The sequence below is a fragment of the Polyodon spathula genome, chromosome 3, assembly GCF_017654505.1.
Source record: "Polyodon spathula isolate WHYD16114869_AA chromosome 3, ASM1765450v1, whole genome shotgun sequence".
NCBI lineage: Eukaryota > Metazoa > Chordata > Actinopteri > Acipenseriformes > Polyodontidae > Polyodon > Polyodon spathula.
The window spans coordinates 28,270,659-28,291,412 of NC_054536.1; the positions used below are offsets into that span (position 1 = coordinate 28,270,659).

The following is a 20,754-nucleotide window of genomic DNA, read 5'->3' on the forward strand; positions in this document are numbered from 1 at the left end:
AATAAGTAGTAGTTATCTTGTTGGATGCTTAGCAGACAGTAGCTTTGCTTACATTGAAGACTGTGCATCATTCTAGATTACCTTTGATTTCTCTTCGGTTTCTCGGTGCATTTCTGACATCAGTTCCTCCATTTCCTCAACAACATCTTTGAGTGTGTCCACCTGATAGATCAGATTTGCTTTCTCGTTGTCCAGCTGTGCATTGGAGACCATTGCTTTCTTGTACTTCTCTTCCACTTCCATCAATGAATCCTGCAAACAGAAAACAGGGCTTTGAAATATTTTAATCTACCATACAAGGCATCTCACCGCTACAGGAAATGCAGGGGCAGTCAGGCTATAGTTTAAAGAAATGTACTTCTTGGAATCAATAACCACACTGTGACAATACCCTTTGACCTTTTGATTGATTAATTCTCCAAATCTACTAACTAAACGTGGCTGAGTGGCTTTGAAGAGGGGAGTGCACGACAGATCTATTGTTGATGAACAAATTCAGTTTGTGCTGTGAATCCATAGTTAGTGCTACGAATCCACAAAATACTGTGGCTTCATTAACGAAACCACAGTGAGTTAGAACAATTCAACAGAAAAGCGAATACCATTTTATTAGCAACAATCACTTAAACAGTTAGTTAATTAGTATGACACATTTCAAACATAACACTTAGAAAAGGGCTTGCGATTTCAATTTAGCATTTCATATTGTCTGCTAGAAGTTAGGCAATACAATTAAACATTAACACAAACTGTGACAAAGCACCTATTTACAGTATATCTATGAACACAGTTCTGGGTTCATAACACGTCAGGTGGCTAAAGCATGCTTGACAACAAAGGATGGGTTTAAACATAACTGCATGTTCATTTTTCTGCAGTTCCTTTTCCAGTGGGAACACAACTTCTTTTAAGAAACAATACAAATACATGTCTAGCTCATGTTTTGGAGCGCTAACTAATCTTAACAGTATCCCTAACTTTAGCCAGATGCTAATCTGGTTTACTGACTTTAATATACTTTGTTTTAACGTACACCTGACTCAGGTCTACACACGGTTCCTTACCTTCCCACAGAGAACTATTGACTTTGAAATCTGTCCTTTTATACCTGCCTGGCTTGTTAAATTATGAACAGGTGTATTAGTTTAACTGATTAGCAGTTGATCTGGGTTCTGGGATAGCTATGGCATTCTGGGAGATATAGTTTTTCATTCCTTGATAAAACAGCAAGAACTACTTTTTTTTTTCAGTAACAAAAGCAATTTCATCATCACTTTATAAACCTCCATCAATTACAAGCACGTTAGATTTAAACTAAACTTTAGCACTGCTTTCCTGACTTTAACCATTGTTTAAACAAACTTACAGCCCAATTACGTACCTCTCGAAAACCAATCGCTGGTAATGCTATTTACAGTGGCTTGCAAAAGTATTGTCCCCCCTTGGCATTTTTCCTATTTTGTTGCCTTACAACCTGGAATTAAAATGGATTTTTATTTGTATTTCATGCAATGGACATACACAAAATAGTCCAAATTGGTGAAGTGAAATGAAAAAAATTCTAAAAAATAAATAACGGAAAAGTAGTGCGTGCATATGTATTCACCCCCTTTGCTATTAAGCCTCTAAATAAGATCTGGTGCAACCAATTACCTTCAGAAGTCACATAATTAGTTAAATAAAGTCCACCTGTGTCTGCAACACCACTAAGCAAGGGGCACCACCAAGCAAGCGGCACCATGAAGACCAAGGAGCTCTCCAAACAGGTCAGGGACAAAGTTGTGGAAAAGTACAGATCAGGGTTGGGTTATAAAAAAATATCTGAAACTTTGAACATCCCACGGAGCACCATTAAAGCCATTATTAAAAAATGGAAAGAATATGGCACCACAACAAACCTGGCAAGAGAGGGCCGCCCACCAAAACTCACGGACCAGGCAAGGAGGGCATTAATCAGAGAGGCAACAAAGAGACCAAAGATAACCCTGAAGGAGCTGCAAAGCTCCACAGCGGAGACTGATGTATCTGTCCATAGGACCACTTTAAGCCGTACACTCCACAGAGCTGGGCTTTATGGAAGAGTGGCCAGAAAAAAGCCATTGCTTAAAGAAAAAAATAAGCAAACACGTTTAGTGTTCGCCAAAAGGCATGTGGGAGACTTCCCAAACATATGGAAGAAGGTACTCTGGTCAGATGAGACTAAAACTGAGCTTTGTCTGGCACAAACCCAGCACCTGTCATCACCCCGAGAACACCATCCCCACAGAGAAGCATGGTGGTGGCAGCATCATGCTGTGGGGATGTTTTTCATCGGCAGGGACTGGGAAACTGGTCAGAATCGAAGGAATGATGGATTGCGCTAAATACAGGGAAATTCTTGAGGGAAACCTGTTTCAGTCTTCCAGAGATTTGAGACTGGGACAGAGGTTCACCTTCCAGCAGGACAATGACCCTAAGCATACTGCTAAAGCAACACTCGAGTGGTTTAAGGGGAAACATTTAAATGGCTTGAAATGGCCTAGTCAAAGCACAGACCTCAATCCAATTGAGAATCTGTGGTATGACTTAAAGATTGCTGTACACCAGCGGAACCCATCCAACTTGAAGGAGCTGGAACAGTTTTGCCTTGAAGAATGGGCAAAAATCCCAGTGGCTAGATGTGCCAAGCTTATAGATACATACCCCAAGAGACTTGCAGCTGTAATTGCTGCAAAAGGTGGCTCTACAAAGTATTGACTTTGGGGGTGAATACTTACGCACGCTCAAGTTTTCTGTTTTTTTGTCTTATTTCTTGTTTGTTTCACAATAAAAAATATTTTGCATCTTCAAAGTGGTAGGCATGTTTTGTAAATCAAATGATACAAACCCCCAAAAAATCAATTTTAATTCCAGGTTGTAAGGCAACAAAATAGGAAAAATGCCAAGGGGGGGCAATACTTTCGCAAGCCACTGTAGGTCTGTTTTAGATTTGGCAATAACTTTCCTCTGTTCCTGGTTCACATTCTTTTGTTTTTTGCATTTTTATTTTTTTAATGCTACTTTCATGTTCTACATCTAAAACGTAGCCCTCGCTGCTATCTTCACTTACAATAAACACTTACTGTATGTTTGTATAAGTGGGATTTTAAACTTAAACTCAGAGGAATGCATGAAAACATTGCCTCAATGTGACAAACATTTTAACAGTTTGAACTAAGCGTAACAAAGGATCGAAAACCGAATCCAATTACCAAATTAACAATCCATTGAATGTCGTTATTGAACAAGTACCAATCAGAATGGTCTCTGGCACAGGGAGCTGAATCTAGACTCCATATGATCACAACACTGACAAAACTCAATTAAGCTTTAATCCATTACCCAGATGCTGCTAGATATTTGTATACACACTATACTGCCTGCTTCCTCCATGGGTTTGTATCCGGGCTTGATCTCACAAGAGAATAAACAAACAGATAAAGGCAGGCCTGGATTAAACTAAAAATATTAGCAAATAGGGCTTGAAGTGTTTGTTTTTAACCGATAATAGCAGAAAAAAATACTCCTGAAGACCTATTTAAAAAATTCGGTTTTTATTTTTTTGAACCGATAAACCTGTGTTTCGGCAGTGCATTTTTTAATAATGTCAATCATCACTACTCTATTTCCACATAAAGAAAACGTCTTTCAGAAATGCGCCAAGACATTGCTACTGACCACTCATTCGAGTGACTTGTGACAACTCCTCTATATTTTTGTTATTGTTTAGGACCAATAAATTCCGGTCCAGTAATTATTTTAAAGTTAGCTTAACATTTATATTTACAAAATTAATACATTTCTGTTAAATACACTATGTAACACAATTTTTGTTCCTGGGTAGTAAGTGTTATTTCCTAATTGCTTATGCCTCAAAAGTATAGAAAATTTGTATTTTCTACACTTTTGAGGCATAAGCAATTAGGAAATAACACTTACTACCCAGGAACAAAAAAAAAAAAAAAAGTATCAGTATTACGATTAATAAAATAATAAATATAATAAATATAATATATATTTACAGTTTATAAAAAAAATACTTTCTGTTAAAAGGATAATAAGTAAATTGGTTAAACTCTCCTGTTAACTTTAAGCTTGCTTTGCAGTATTGATTTGCAGTAGTGCATTAGTGTTTGCCTTTGTACAAAGTGATTTAAGCGTCTTGTATTCATAAGCTTTAATGTAGTGATGTGCATTTCAGAAGATTTTTGGAATCGGTTCCGAACCGGGTATCTGTCATTTGAACCGAGTATTTCAATTCTGATTCCGGTTCCAACGTATGTCAATGAATGAGCAGAAGGGGGGTGGTACTGTCTCTATTTCACAGAGACAGTACTTATAGGATATACCAAGTAAAAGATGCAGCTTTTGTGATACTCTGACAATATTGTGCAATTTACAACAAAATAATCAATAATCTCCAATTTGAACAATAACAGTTTTATATCAGTGAATGCCATTGTGTGCTTTTATATGAACCTTGTTAATTGCAAATTTCAAAGCTTACAATTAAAAACATCTTTAACCACATGGTATGTGCAAACAGGTCAGCGTATATGTTAGGATCCCAAGTTGAAATACGACCCCATCGGCTTGGGGTTAAATTACATTTTTAGATAGCCAAAATGTTGTCGTATTAGGCTTGGAGTTGTCCTGCAAATAATCGAGGTGCAGAAAATTCACTTTACACGAAGCCAATCTGAAGAAGATCTGATCATCCCTTCATGTCAAAGTGAGACTGAATTATTCTCCAGGGAAATAAATATAATAATAAAACATTTAAAAAACCTGTTAATGCTGTAATAAACTCACTGCAGACCTTTTTTTTCTAAGTATGAACATGCCAATTATAGTTATCAAATGTTTTTAATAATCAGTTTTATTAAAAAAATATAATAGTATTCCCTGGAACTGGATCCCTGATATTTGTATCCGGTTCCTTGGTTCCAAAACGTATTTGCAATGTATTATAGAAACTGAAAATTGATGCGTTTGCGTCCTGTTTATTTTTAACAGAAAATAACCGATTTTGCTAAATAATAATAAAAAATAACCGAAAAAACAAAAAATAACCAAAAAATTCAAACCTTAATTATCAACCACAAACTAAACAAAACAGGAATACAAATATAATAAATAATGGGCAGATGGGAGATGGGAGTCTCCTCTCCCTCCCCTCCTAAAGCATTCAGCAAGGGAGACATAAAAACAGTGATCTGGATACAATAGTTCAGATCCAGCATAATGGCATAAAAAAAGACACAGCCATAGATTTATATTGGACCAACATAAACATTTAACATAAAGTGCTTATTCAGTTAAAATATCTATCAATTATCATAGCGTTTATTAAACTGTAATCACAATGACAAAGACCACAGTATATGTGATAATCTACTGTGTAAGTGTGACATATTGACAAATGGACAAACTGACAGTTTTTTGTCTTAAACCTACCTGAAAAGCTGAAAAGCAAATGCAACTTTCTGTCAACCATCATTTGAAAATCAGAGCAAACCAGTGTTCCAGTGTATTCAGGTATATTAGAATTTCATACAATTTTGTTTTATCTATTTTTTATTTGAAACTTGTTTTGGAATACCTGGACAGTACAACTATGTACATCAAAGTAATAACAACCTCATGCTTTGAGTGTGTTCTAGCTCAGTCAAAAGAAGAGTTATACATCAGTGTGGTTAATATGAAAAGAAATGAAAACAACAGCCATCATCAGTCATATAAAACAGAAGGCATGCTAGGGGCATCAGCCCAGATACCTTGAGCTCTTTCAGTCCCTGCATGTATCTGCCTTCTACATCTTGTATCTGGTCCTTAAGATCATAGATATCCTGTTGAGCACATGGAACGAACCATTGGATAAAAATCAGCAACAGGGGAAAGAAGGTGAAAGTGAAGCTTTCAGAAGATCAAGACCAAGACCAATATATAAAATCACCAAGTCTGTCGATCATGCAACAAATACACAGTAAGGGGAAAGTAGAATATGAAAAAAAAATAAAATAAATTATATTAATGGTTGCCAATACATTCAACACAATGACAATGAGCATATATCCCGAATGGACGGAAAGAGAGACCCCAATACACAGTTATGTGAACAAATAGGGTTTAGTGATGCTGACATGACAGCTGGTTGTAAACAGTACTTCCAGTAAAGGTACTTGATGTGCTCCCTCTTTTTTTACACATCAAAAAATGTAAATATTGAAAACCAAATAGTAGAGGATGTAAAGCATGTGTTAACCTCCCTGGTGTTTTTTCTGCTTATTTATATATACATACATACATATACATATATATATATATATATATATATATATATATATATATATATATATATATATATATATATATATATATATATATATATACACACACACACACACACACACACACACACACTGCACAGTATACACGTAATAGTACTCTATATACTATAGAAGGGTGTAGTATACAAGAACAGCCTCATACAAGGGATGTAACTTTAGTTAAGAAAACGGCAGTTTAAAAGAAAATGTGTTTCTAATCTGCACAAACATTCCCGTGAAAATGATTCTGGTAAGAGAAAAGATGTTCTTGTAAAGGGAAACATGAAATATGATTTCATGGGGAAGGGGTGGTGGGAGAGTCATTCCATTTCCTGCAGACAGCATGAATAAAGGAATGGGATGTCAGCACTAATATTAATACAGTATTTAAAGTTGCAATCATTACCAGTACACAAAACATGAGTGCATTACAGATCTTACCCTCAATTCACTGAGTGAAGTATCTGGATCTATTATACTGCACGTATCCCCACTTCCTCTCCGAGACGACGTACCACCCAAGGAGGCCAGGGTAGCAGTAGATAAACCAGGTACAGTATTACGGGGCACTGGCTGAAAAAATTGTAATAAAATACACATTAACATGAAACATGGCAAACTCCAGATATTTTGTCTATAATTTCATTGTAATATGTAGTAATTGTATTGTAAATACACACCCAGGTGTACAATACATACAGTTCATTTACAAACCTATAAACTACCATAATTTATTCATTTGTTGCTACAATGTCTTAATACATTGCAGTTACAGATTATATAAATTATTACCCAATATTCCAACGTTGTCATCTATCACCCTCAATTTACCCTATTAAGAATGAATAGCAACATTTTGTTAAGCTATTATTTACAGTAGATAACTGAATTGGCTATTCATTTTATTCATTAAAACATTCCGTGATGCCACCCTTTGGTCTTTTGATTGATTCATTCTACAGATCTTCTAAAAAATGGCAGTGTGGCTTGGAACAGAAGGAGAGTGTGGGGCAGATTTATTGTTGATTAACAAACCCAGTTTGTGCTATGGATCCACAGAAAATGGTTGATTTGTCAACGAAAGCAGTTAGAACGATTTAACATAAAATCAAATACCATTTTATTATGAAACAATCATTTCAACAATTAGTTCATTATAGTATTACACATTTCAAACGTAACACCTAGAAAAAGGGCTTGCAATTTCAGTTCAGCATTTCATATTGTTTGCTAAAAGTAAAATAATTATACATTAACTTTAACATGGCTTTCATTTCAATGGGAACACAGCTTCTTTTAACAAACGATACATAACAAAAAAACAAATCCTAGCTTCTGTTTTGGAGCATTAATACAAACTTTTTAAATGCAGTCCCCCTTTTTTACAATACATTTTGTTGCAGCCTCACCGCTCAATTTGCTTGTGGTGTGCATTGCTCCATTTAAATCAACGGTTTTAATTTTGTTTTATTCGCTCTCTCGCGTCCGGCATGCATAACCCTTTATTAACACGCAAACCCACGTCCATTTAATTTGGCATTGTATGTTGCAGAGCTGTGCTTACACTCTGAATGCTGTTAACATTTATATATTTAAAACAATTGGACTGGTTGTGGTTAAATCTACACTAAATGGCAGCACTTTGTGCACCACTGCACTAACGGACGGAGTAGGTGAGCCAGAGAAGACAAGCCGTCTGACTGGAGCACCGAGGTATTCGTAGTCGGTGGCACCTCCCAGCCACTGCCAGCCACCAACAGAAGGGCCTGGCTCCTGCGGTGGGCAAACCGGGGGAACCAGCAATAGTAATGGTCCGAAGAAGGATGGCAAGTTGCGGTTTTGTATGGACTACCGACTGCTGAAACGAAGTTACCCACAAAAGACTCCTACCTCTTGCCCTGCATTGAAGAGTCCTTGGACTTCACCGCTGGCTTGTCATGGTTCAGATCACCCTGCAGATTCAACTGCTATTGCTGTTTATCCCTTAGAAACTTACCCGAGTGAATGCTTCAGTGAAATGCTTGTCACTCTTCTCATCCAGCTAAAAAAAATATATATATATAAGTTACATTTAAGTGCCACACATGTACAAGCTTCCTTTAGAAGCAATTTGATTTTTGTGGGTGCTATATACTACCACCACTGTGTCCTGTACAGTACATGTTTTAAAATATTAATCACAAGAAGATATTCCAGAACTTTTATTTAAACAAAACAAAATACAAAAAACAACTACTCTACAAAACTTCTGAACTCATGCCAATGTAAACAACAACAAAAGGGAGTGTACCAAATTATCTGTTAGAAAATAAATGGCCCTGGTTTGACACCTAATAAAGGTTTTTTTTTTAAATCATTGTGCGTTTTGCAAAACACACACACACACACACACACACACACACACACATATATATATATATATATATATATATATATATATATATATATATATATATATATATATATATATATATATATCATGGGTTTTAACTGTAAAATACCTTGTCCGTGTCATAATGTGTTTAATTGTAATAGTTTCAATAGTTTCAGATTTATGAAAGTTATTAAGTTTCTCAGTTGAGCCACGTCTTATTTGTTTATGATGTCTACTTTACAAGTTAAATTATTTAATTCAGTGTTCAACGAAAAATATATAAGGTGCTTTTTTACTTTGTTATAGATTTTGACAGTATCTAAAAACTGTTAGTTTTTTTAAAAAAATTATAATATTATATATATACATATATATATATAAAAATTATATATAATATTATATATTAATATATATACAATATATATTACACATAGTATCATGTGTGTATGATACACTATGTGGTGTGTAGTCAAAAGTTTGAACCTTACACCTGCTTGAAACCAGGTTTTTCATGATTATCTATGCTTTTAACTGTATAAACTTGTCTATAAACACTTAATATTTCATTATATGATACGTGTACTTATATAAGCTGATAATCATAAGTGAATTGCATTAAAAAATGTAATTTTTAAATGAAAATGTAAATCTTGCCAATTCCAATGAAATGATCATCCAAAGCAAGGGGATTTCAGCCTGAAGCCCAAGTCAGTTAAAAGTCTGAAATATGTATAACACGGTGTTAGAACACTGGCCTAAGTATAAAAGTGTCTTTGTTAGATGTTCTCCGAGTTAACTAGCTAATTATTGTTAACAGGTGAGGGTCCATGATTACTATAACTATAGGTAGCATAAGCACAAGTTTGTCATTCCTGAATGTAAGGGAGCAGAAAATGACAAAATACGCTCAGTTAAGCAAAGAAAAAAAGATGTTAAAGTCTGTAATTACTTTAAGAAATGAAGGTCAATCTTTAAGACAAATCTTTGCAAGTGTCTGTAACTGCTGTGGCCAAGACCATCAAACACTTTGAAGAAACTGCCACTCATGAGGACTGAACAAGGTCAGGCAGGACAAGGTTGACCTCAGAATCAGAGAACAAGTTCATTCGAGTCACAAGTCTGTGAAATCGGTGATTAACTGCCCCTGAAATACAAGCTCAGCTAAATGCTGAGAGGGTGAGCGCATGAGTTCTGCATGTGTGGTTCCCACTGTCAAGCATGTAGGAGGCAGTGTCATGGTCTGGGGTTGCTTTGCTGGTGACTGAGTTGGTGATCTTTACCAAGTCCATGGCAAGCTCAACCAGCATGGCTATCATAGCATACTTCAGAGGCATGCCATTCCATCAGGATTACGGCTAGCTGGGCAGTCCTTCATTCTTCAGCAAGATAATGACCCGAAACACACCTCAACGTTGTGCAAGAACTATCTGGCGAAGAAGGAAAATGAAGGACAACTCAATCTAATGACCTGGCCTACCCACTCTCCAGACCTCAATCCAATAGAACTTGTATGGGACGAACTGGACAGAAGAGTCAAAGCAAAGCTACCCATATGTGCCCTACATCTCTGGGAATTGCTGCAGAAGAGCTGGGAAGACATGTTGGGTGATTTCCTGCTGAAACCGAATGCCTTGTGTTTGTGAGTTTGTTATTAAGGCAAAGGGTGGCTATTTTGAGGAATCTAACATTTAGAGACAATTTCAATTTTCTTGAATATTGCTTTGATACTCCTTATGTTTTGTTTCGTATACTCTAACGTGTTTTTATTTTCAAGTATTTACAGAAACATATACGACGTAAAACATTGTCAATTATGAAAAAAACCTAGTTTCCAGCAAGTGTACTCAAACTTTTGACTGTTACTGTGTGTGTGTGTGTGTGTGTATACACACACACACACACACACACACACACACACACACACATACAGTACTGTGCAAAAGTTTTAGGCATGCTTTAAAAAATTATACACGTTAATAGATTATATTCATCAATTAACTAAATGCAAAGTGAGTGAACAGAAGAAAAATCTACATCAAATCAATATTTGGTGTGACCACCCTTTGCCTTCAAAACAGCATCAGTTCTTCTAGGTACACTTGCACACAGTTTTTGAAGGAACTCAGCAGGTAGGTTGGCCCAATCATCTTGGAGAACTAACCACAGCTCTTCTGTGGATTTAGGCAGCTTCAGTTGCTTCTCTCTCTTCATGTAATCCCAGACAGACTTGATGATGTTGAGATCAGGGCTCTGTGGGGGCCATACAATCACTTCCAGGACTCCTTATTCTTCTTTACGCTGAAGATAGTTCTCAGTGACTTTCGCTGTATGTTTGGGGTCGTTGTCATGCTGCAGAATAAATTTGGGGCCAATCAGATTCCTCCCTGATGGTATTGCATGATGGATAAGTATCTGCCTGTACTTCTCAGCATTGAGGAGACCATTAATTCTGACCAAATCCCCAACTCCATTTGCAGAAATGCAGCCCCAAACTTGCAAGGAACCTCCACCATGCTTCATTGTTGCCTGCAGACACTCATTCGTGTACTGCTCTCCAGCCCTTCAGTGAACAAACTGCCTTCTGCTACAGCCAAATATTTCAAATTTTGACTCATCAGTCTAGAGCACCTGCTGTCATTTTTCTGCACCCCAGTTCCTGTGTTTTCATGCATATTTGAGTCGCTTGGCCTTGTTTCCACGTCGGAGGTATGGCTTTTTGGCTGCAAGTCTTCCATGAAGGCCACTTCTGACCAGACTTCTCCAGAGAGTAGATGATTGTACCAGGGTCCCATTGTTTTCTGCCAATTCTGAGCTGATGGCATTGCTGGACATCTTCTGATTGCGAAGGGAAGTAAGCATGATGTGTCTTTCATCTGCTGCAGTAAGTTTCCTTGGCCGACCACTGCCATGGTGTATGACTTTTGACAGTAAACTGTCTTCAGCAACCTCACCTTGTTAGCTGAGTTTGGCTGTTCTTCACCCAGTTTTATTCCTCCTACACAGCTGTTTCTGTTTCAGTTAATGATTGTGTTTCAACCTACATATTGAATTGATGATCATTAGCACCTGTTTGGTATAATTGTTTAATCATACACCTGACTATATACCTACAAAATCCCTGACTTTGTGTAAGTGTACCTAGAAGAATGTTTTGAAGGCAAAGGGTGGTCACACCAAATATGGACTTGATTTATATTTTTCTTCTGTTCACTCACTTTGCATTTAGTTAATTGATAAATATAATCTATTAACATGTCTATTTTTGAAAGCATTCTTACTTTACAGCATTTTTTCACACCTGCCTAAAACTTTTGCACAGTACTGTATATATATAAACAGATGACAAGAACACATTGATTTCAAAGCATGCAAAAACCTATGTCACCTGTTAGAGCAAAATATAGCCTTACAGTAACATATGTCTGGCAGCAGATTTTCCTGGAAAAGGTCACACAGTCACTTTTATTACCTACTAGATGTGTACTACATTGTTAAGAAAAATTAGTCAACAGCTTCCTTTCTCTGTAGGAAGTTATGTTAGCAATCGGAAAGCAAGGTCAGCGACAGTAAACATTCCTGTCAAATTAATTCAACCATGCTTTAGCTATTTGCCCAAAAACTCACACTGTCCAGGTCTGGGATGCTAAGATCATCCAAGTCAGATACAATGCTCCCCCTGCGGTTAGAGCGGCTAAAATAATCTGCAGCTGACTCACTTATATCAGAGAAGTCAGAGGACTACAGAACCGCAGAGGAGGAAGACAGCAAGCAGGAAGAGAGGAAGAAAGGAGAACGGTGTTAACACATGTGCAAACCTACAGTAAATTCATATTGTAGCTCTGTTTTAGAGAACCCTTCTGAAAGCGCAGTACAGTAGGTATTGAAACAGCTAGCATGATCTCATGATGCTTAGTACTTCACCCCCCCCCCCCCCCCCAAAAAAAAAGATTTTCCTGCAAAAGTATTTTTACAACCTACATTGTCTATGCAAATGTAAAACATTTGTGATGTCAACCTTTGATCCTTTGACTGATTAATTCTATGAATCTTCTAACTAAAAGTGGCTGTGTGGCTTTAAAGGGAAGGGGAGTGTAGGGCAGATATAGTGTTGATGAACAAATCCACAGTTTGTGCTAGGAATCCAGAAGCAACTGTGGATTTGTCAACAAAACCAGTCAGAACAATCCAACAGAAAAGCAAATACCATTTTATTATGCAACAATCATTTCAACAAAACATATGGCTTAATTCTCTACAGGCAGGTGAAGAACAAATACCACCTCCAAAGCACTGTTTATCACACTACAGCCAAAAATAATAATAATAATAATAATAATAATAATAATAATAATAATAATAATAATAATAATAATCTCAAGTTACATAGTTTAATTATTTATTATTTTGCAAACACTGCCACATGAAATACACATGGCATTGGTTTAAATTCAATCTAAAGAGGTCTGATTCATAAGAATGAAATGTTAGAATTCTATTCTGCTTTGGTTATTTTAGTGTATTAAAAAAAACAACAAAAAGGTTTTCAGGGTCCTCATTAAACTGGACACAGATTCCCCCTGTTCACTACTATTTCAAGGATGTATTGTAACACAATTCTTCAAACCATAGCTTATGTTAAGCAAAGTTGCATGTAAAAGCAGCTCACCACACTGTCCCGCCGCCCACGGCTGGCACGATCCTGGGAGACAGTGCTCACTGTGCCATCATCAGAAGACTGAAGATTAAACACAAAATTATACAAACAGTTATGGATGCTTGGAGTCTGAGGCACAGCATGCCATTTCTGACTTTACAACAATGATATACACTAAACTAAACCTGATGCCAGCGTACACACAGAAGCTGGAAGCATACACACAGGCTGCTGTAAGGAATCTTGCTGCAAGCACTGACAAACTTATGCTGTGTTAATAACAGTGAAAGAGAAATACTGATATGGATGTGGATGTGTCTCATTCTATAGCCTTTTTATATTCCAACATGTCCTGAATTATTTAAATAGATACTGGAAAAAAAGGGGTCTTTATTGGGGACAGAGTATCTCTTGTGGGGACATTCCTTTATATGTAGCACCACAATTTGGGATAGTAAGAGGATAAATTGTTATTGGGGAAACTTTTTTTAAAGAAACTTTTGAAACTCTTCTGTGCCATTTTATTTTTCACCATGTTCTGAATTCTGTAAACTGTTTCAAAATAACATTCTTCAAGTTCTAAGCTTTTAAATGATATATTGTTTTATGGTGATTGGATAACATTTTAGTACGTTTTTGTCTGTATGTTTTATCCAAGTAAAATACTATACAGTATGTCTGATTTCTATTTTGGTTTTCAGTACAAGTCTGTACTTAAATGATACCGTCAAATGATTTTGCGTATATTATTTATATTAATGTCTAAAGTTTAGGGGGACTAGACTATAGAAGAGATTGAAATAACTTTAACTGAAAGTACACATGCTTTTGGAAAAACTGTAGTTAGTACACTGGAAACAAAACCTGGAGGTTAAAACACAACATGTCAACACCACGACGCTCACCACAGGGCTGCTACGAGTGGAGCTTGCTCTTGAAGAAGAATAGCTGTATTCTGAAGGCTGGGGACAAGGTCAGCATTGGTAATTAGGGTACACATCAAGTCAGGAAACTATTGTATGCTAAGCACTTCAACTTCATTTGTAAGAGTATACAACAGGCTGTTGACACTTACAGCTCTTGAACTACTGTATGAACCATATAGACCATCGTCACACAAAGAAGCCTAAAGGTAAAAGATAAATAAATAAATAAATAAATCACAAGTCAGTCAATGGATTGGAAAGGGCAATGCCAAGGGCATTTCCAAGGGCAGTATGTCTTACTACTACAGCACTCCCCATGCATCAAGGTCCATTCATTAGATCTTTAATATTCAGTTTGCATGCAGGAGGAAAGTAAAAACAAATCAAAATGTTTGAACTGTTATCATGTATAGTAACAGTACTGTGTACTTAAACTCTGTCCGAAGATACGGAAGACACTGCAACTGGTCAGGGCCCTAGGTCAATGAGTACAGATGAGGGTAGTGAAGGCCAGTAAAACTTGAATGGATACAAGATGCATTGTAAATCTGCCATAATTTGGTTACAGTACATCGCCAAAGTTGCTAAAGCAAGTGTTCCACAAGGTAACAGAGATATAGTCTGGTAGTATTATTGTACTTACAATTGATCAAAAAGTCTCATGCACACAGATCACTAGGATACCACTTGTTCTTTCAAATCCTTATCCAAAATGCAAACAACCACTTTACAAGCAGGTAGAGGAACACAAAAATAAAAATAAAAAACACAGCAGCAGCTGACCATTACATGGCAATATTTAAGTTTTTAATTATACTTTGTCAAAATAAAATATTGAGGTTCTGTTTAAAAAGTTGGTGTCATCAATAATGAAGACAGTTTTAAAAACAAGCAATCGCACTCACACAAACAAGATGAAGCATTCCTTCTTAACGAAACACACACAACAAAAGCTAATTTGCCAAAAGAAACCCACTGTACCGTATATGTAAAAATGTAAATATTTTTAAACAATTTATTTGATACAGCAAATATTTCTAAATTAGTCCATTACAAGCACTTAGGGCTTAAAACGCTGTTCTCATGCTGCCTTAACCTCACAAAGACTGGAACTCCTCATGCAGACACTCGTAGTTATATACGAACCACACTGTAGCTTCGTGTCAGACCATGAGAGTCTGTACTAGAGGATGACTGTGTTAGAGGGAAAGTGTAGCGTATTTACAACATATGACACAGTACTTGAATAGAGAAATGGTGCAAATATATATATATATATATATATATATATATATATATATATATATATATATATATATATATATATATATATATATATATATATATATATATATATAATAAACATTTAACAGATGACGAGCAGCACACAATACTGACCCTGTAACTCCTGGGTGTTGTAGAGAGTGAGTCATTGTATAATGAAGAGGACTGCATTGGAATAAAGAACAGAAATTAAGTGAGTGCTGAGGCTTTAGTTGTAAATGGTGAACAAGCAACATTACTGACAACCACTTTAAGATTCTTTAAATAAAACCAATTCCTTGCTTTAGGTTGAAATTCCAGTTATGAGTATCTAACTGACTTTCCACTCCTCAGCTCTGGCCTGGTTTTGAAATGGAGGAGACATCATTTTCTTGTGCAAGGTAATCTTGACAGACATCCCCATTAAAGTTGGCTGGACACAGGGATAAAACACTAGAATAACCGTGGACACAGGCACAGAGATACTGTAACAAGACAAGAATTACATTGTACACTGTCTAAGGATTCAATCACTTAAATCAAAGACACTCTGTGCAATTGTATGTTACTTGTATGTTTGAATCCCTGTTTGATGCTGATAGCACAAAGATATTCAATTAAAAAAAAGAGACACACAAACAAGCACACTAAACAGCTGGTTGACTTTCCCACCAGTTAATTATAATTCCTGGGAGTCAGTGGCTTCAGAAACAGCAGAAATATCTCCTTAGAAAAACAGCTTTACTGTAAATTTACATTTATACATCTTTTGTAAAAACCAGCAGAAGTTCCATGTGATCTGGCATTTTTTATTTTTTATTAATGTTTCCTTTCTTTTCCCCACCCCTTGAAGAGGGAAATGGGGGAGACAATACAGATTTAAAAACAAATAAATAAATAGATCGAGAAATACAACATAATATCAAAACAAAAACAAGGACATTATAAGATACAACCAATTAAAATACCAAAAGAATGAAAAATTGAAAGTGCATGACACAGGGGCATGATCCGAGATTAATATATTTTGGATCCCAGTGGACTTCACAAGCCGAAAAACATCACAGGATGCTTATGCAATTACCTTGCAATGTTTATTTTAAAAACGAGCTACGTCACTTGAAGGTCCCCGACTCGGGACTATCATGTAGCAATATCCCATAGGATAGCAGCATAGTAATGACAAAAACGCAGAAAAATAAACTGAGATGGGAGTGTGGTTAAAAAAAAAAAAAATCTGAATAATAAAAGAAGAAAGCCAGAGGTAGCACAATACATATCACAAATCTCAGACCACAGTTAACATATGTACTCCCTCTCACATGCTGCTTCCGCTCCCTATCTACCCCGAAATCCCCAAATCCCAGCCTCCCCTTCCCTACTTCCACCTCTGTCCCCACCCCATAGCCTCCAGCTTCCCTCCCAACCATTCCAGCAACTGTCAACGTGAACCAGATTACCGACGGGACTTGCTGTCAGCCAAACCACCTCGCAAAGAGAAACAATTAACTGCAAATTAAACAACCGTACACAGCATGCCTATAATCTAGTAGCCCATGTATTCAATGTTTAGGCAACTAATTAGAGTACAGATTGTCACCAACTATAACATCAACGTCACAGAAATTAATAAAACTGTGGAAATTAACAGTCATGTATCCGAATTACCAATAATGAACCTGCAGTCATCATCAGTACCACCCCCCCCACCCCCCCCACCCCCCCCCCACTCTCTTACAATGTTGCAGGATCCTTACCAGTGGATCTAAAGTTCAGAATTATGTTCAAAACTCTCCTACCCACCTACAGTGCCCTTCATCACACAGGTCCCGAGTACCTCCTCAACCTGCTGACTCGCTATGTCCCTCCCAAGCTGAGGTCCTCCGACTCTGGCCTGCTTGTTATCCCCAAGCAAAAGTGCACCACACTTGGACAATTCTCATTTAGCTTCATGGCTCCGACTCTTTGGAACTCTCTCCCAGCTTTGGTGCGTGACGCTCCGACCGTAGCTCGCTTTAAATCAACTCCCAAAACCCATCTTTTCTCTATTGCTTTCCATGCTCCTTAAGCCTGATATTTGTTATTAGCTGCTGCTACTATTTCACATATTGTTACCATAATGTATTCTGCACCTTCCACTGTATTTAATGTACTATTTCATGTATTATGCTACTATCATGTATTATGTACTTTCCACTGTATATCATGTATTATGGATTTCTCTATTTGAAGTATTATGGATTTTCCTGTATTTACTGCATCTTGTAAAGCGCTTTGTGATGGTGTTCTGCTATGAAAGGCTCTATATACTGATTGATTGATTGATTGATTGACAGATAACAGCACATCATAAATAGCTATTTTACGGTCATATTGTCTAAAACAAACAAATGGAAAATTCTTCTATAATTTTTTGTTATGCACATTGAACAACGTGAACATTTGACAGTCTTACAACATACACCAAGAGCTTGGAGGGGATTTACAAACTGACAGTGTAAACCACACATGATTTACTGTGAAATTATACCACCATACAATTAAATAGGTAATTGTGAGAATGGCTGTGAGAAGTTACTTACTGAGGAGCAATGGCTGAATAAAAGAAAGAATACCAATACATAAACAATGAAATGAAAAGAAAAGAAGACGACAAACCCGGGTATGGTAAGAAGAAATAGGTTTGGAGTGTTTTAGACTGCTGTAGTTTCTTTGGTCATGGTAATATCCACTCTGTAAAAAGGCAAAGCAAAACAGATACATTGTAAACAATGTGCAAAGCCATAATCAAACCAAAAGGCAGAAAAAACAAAATACAATAATGCAAATTAAATGCATTAAACATAAACAAGAATTGGAAATAAAGGCAGGATTCCAGATGCAGCCCACTACAGTATCTGCTCACTCTGTGTTTGTTCAGTACAGTATTACCTTACCTGTATAAGGCTAATAACATTTTGTATTAATCCTAGAAGTAAATGTTTCACTGGTGCAGCTATATCTCAGGCATTTAAAAACAACAAAAATTACTGTGGCCGGCTGGACACATGACTATGACAAATCAGCCACTTCTACAGATCATATCCTACAAGATATTGATGTCAGATTCAAACAGTAAAGACATGCAAGGAATTGCATACGCTTAATAAACAACAAGTATAGCAACAAACATCTTGCCTTTGAGAATCAGAATGCCCTAGTAAATAAATTAATAAATAAATATGATAATGGACTACATTATACAGTTCAACATTAAAAAAGCCATGACTGTAAAACCAGAATATTATTGATTTCATTAAGTACAACTTAGTTTTAAAAAACTAGTAAAGCCAGTAACAAACCCTCAATGACTTGGCATCGTCATCACAATCCTGAACTTTACAAGACAAACTGACCAACGCACAAATAGACCAGGACTGAACTAACCAACAGATCTTTCCTGGAGTTACTGGAAACAGGCGTCTTCGTGAGACGGGAAGAGGCACTGTAAGAGCTCTGTGAGCAAAAGGAGGATAGTCAAAAGATCAGAGATATAAGCAGAGGAGGATTACTAGATAAATACTGCATACATTATATAGTATTAGAAAAGCCATTTACAGTACTGTAGGTTCACCACTCACACAAACTAGCATGCAGTATTAAAACAAAACTCTACTATCAATCCAACTTAACAGCTTTGTTGCTGTTTTGAACTGAATTTCTTTATAGTGTTAGTAATGTACAGTAGTAGAAATGTTAATATTTCCACTGAATTAAAAAATCACTGGGCACCAGTACCACAATTCTGGTGCCAGACTCGCTTATCACATGGTTGTAGGTGTTCTACAGTAATAGGAAGCTGTTGCTTGGTTTTTATTTACATATCTGAATTGTTGTAGAATGACTAATCGACTTTAAGATTACCATTTAATTTGTAAATGCATATTTATTTTTAATGGCAGACATTACAGAGGTCCAAGTATGTCTTGCCTGACATTTTGATCACAATTACAGTAAGGGTTATGTAATTTCCTATGAACAGCAGAACTGAACAGTCATGTTATCAAATCACACAAGCAAGCCCTCTCGTGGTTTATGTCACCAGAAACCTTTGATGGAAGTGGAATCTTATTACGTACAGTAGGATGCACATTATAAATGGTTACTTTTTAAATTACTATAACTGAAAACAAGAACATCTGGCAGTACTTCAGATCAGTGGACACAAACCTGTAATGTGCCATTATTTATTAAATTAAAAAAGGGCATTCATAACAATGGCTTGAAATATATTTCACTCTACTGTGCAAGTCTACTTAGACAACATCTTATGCTACCCAAATCAGTTAGCTAGGGTTAACATGTTATCATTATCCAAGGGAAATTGCTTAATTATTTTAAAGTATAATCATGCTTTCGTTTTTCTGAAAAACATCTCTCCCTTTGGGTAACCAAATTAAGTCACTACTGTAGACCATTTACAGTAAAAACATGTCAATGGAATGCATTTCAACTGCAAAATGTATAGTACTTCTAAAAATTATAGTGATAAGAACAGAACTCCTTACTGCAATTTACAGTAAATTGCAATGAACAGCCATTTAAGCTAGTGATTAAATGCATAGCAAAATTAGTAACACGCAAAAATAAGGGGGCTTACAGTAAGTTTTTAAAAACACAGCACACATGCGTTATGTTTCTTTACAGTACATACTGATGATCGTGAGCTTTTTGTGGATGGCTTGTCCTTTAAGATGTCAGACTAAAAACCAAAGAATAAAGAGTGCAGATGAAGAGTGATGACCACAACAGAGGACAGGACAAACAGAAACACAGTAAGGACTATAAAACGAGTGCAAGCCCCTTTGAAGCAACACATTAGAACAGGCAAAAACTTTAATCTAAACGTGGAACACTACAAATACAACTGTCTGCAGAAAATGCTATGTTTTTAATATCATGGAAATGTCTCTTCTCCATCTACTGCATGCTATTCTAAAGATGATAAATTTGATCCCATGGCCTTAGCTATTTAGTTCTAGGAAACAAGCAGAACGTCCATGCCCTTTGTCAGAGGCCCAAAGACTGCTCCAGTTCTGTGTGCGTTTTACAGTGTGTCCAGAATGACACAGACCCCACAGGTTAGACCCAATACAATCCATAATGTTATGTACATGCCTAGCAATAGTATCTGCTGTAAACAAATAAGTG

General features: G+C 36.5%; 1 pseudogene; it reads right to left on the reverse strand.

The window, feature by feature from the left end:
• The window catches only part of LOC121312944, a 69,815-nt pseudogene that overhangs the window by 12,501 nt on the left and 36,560 nt on the right, over positions 1–20,754 (reverse strand).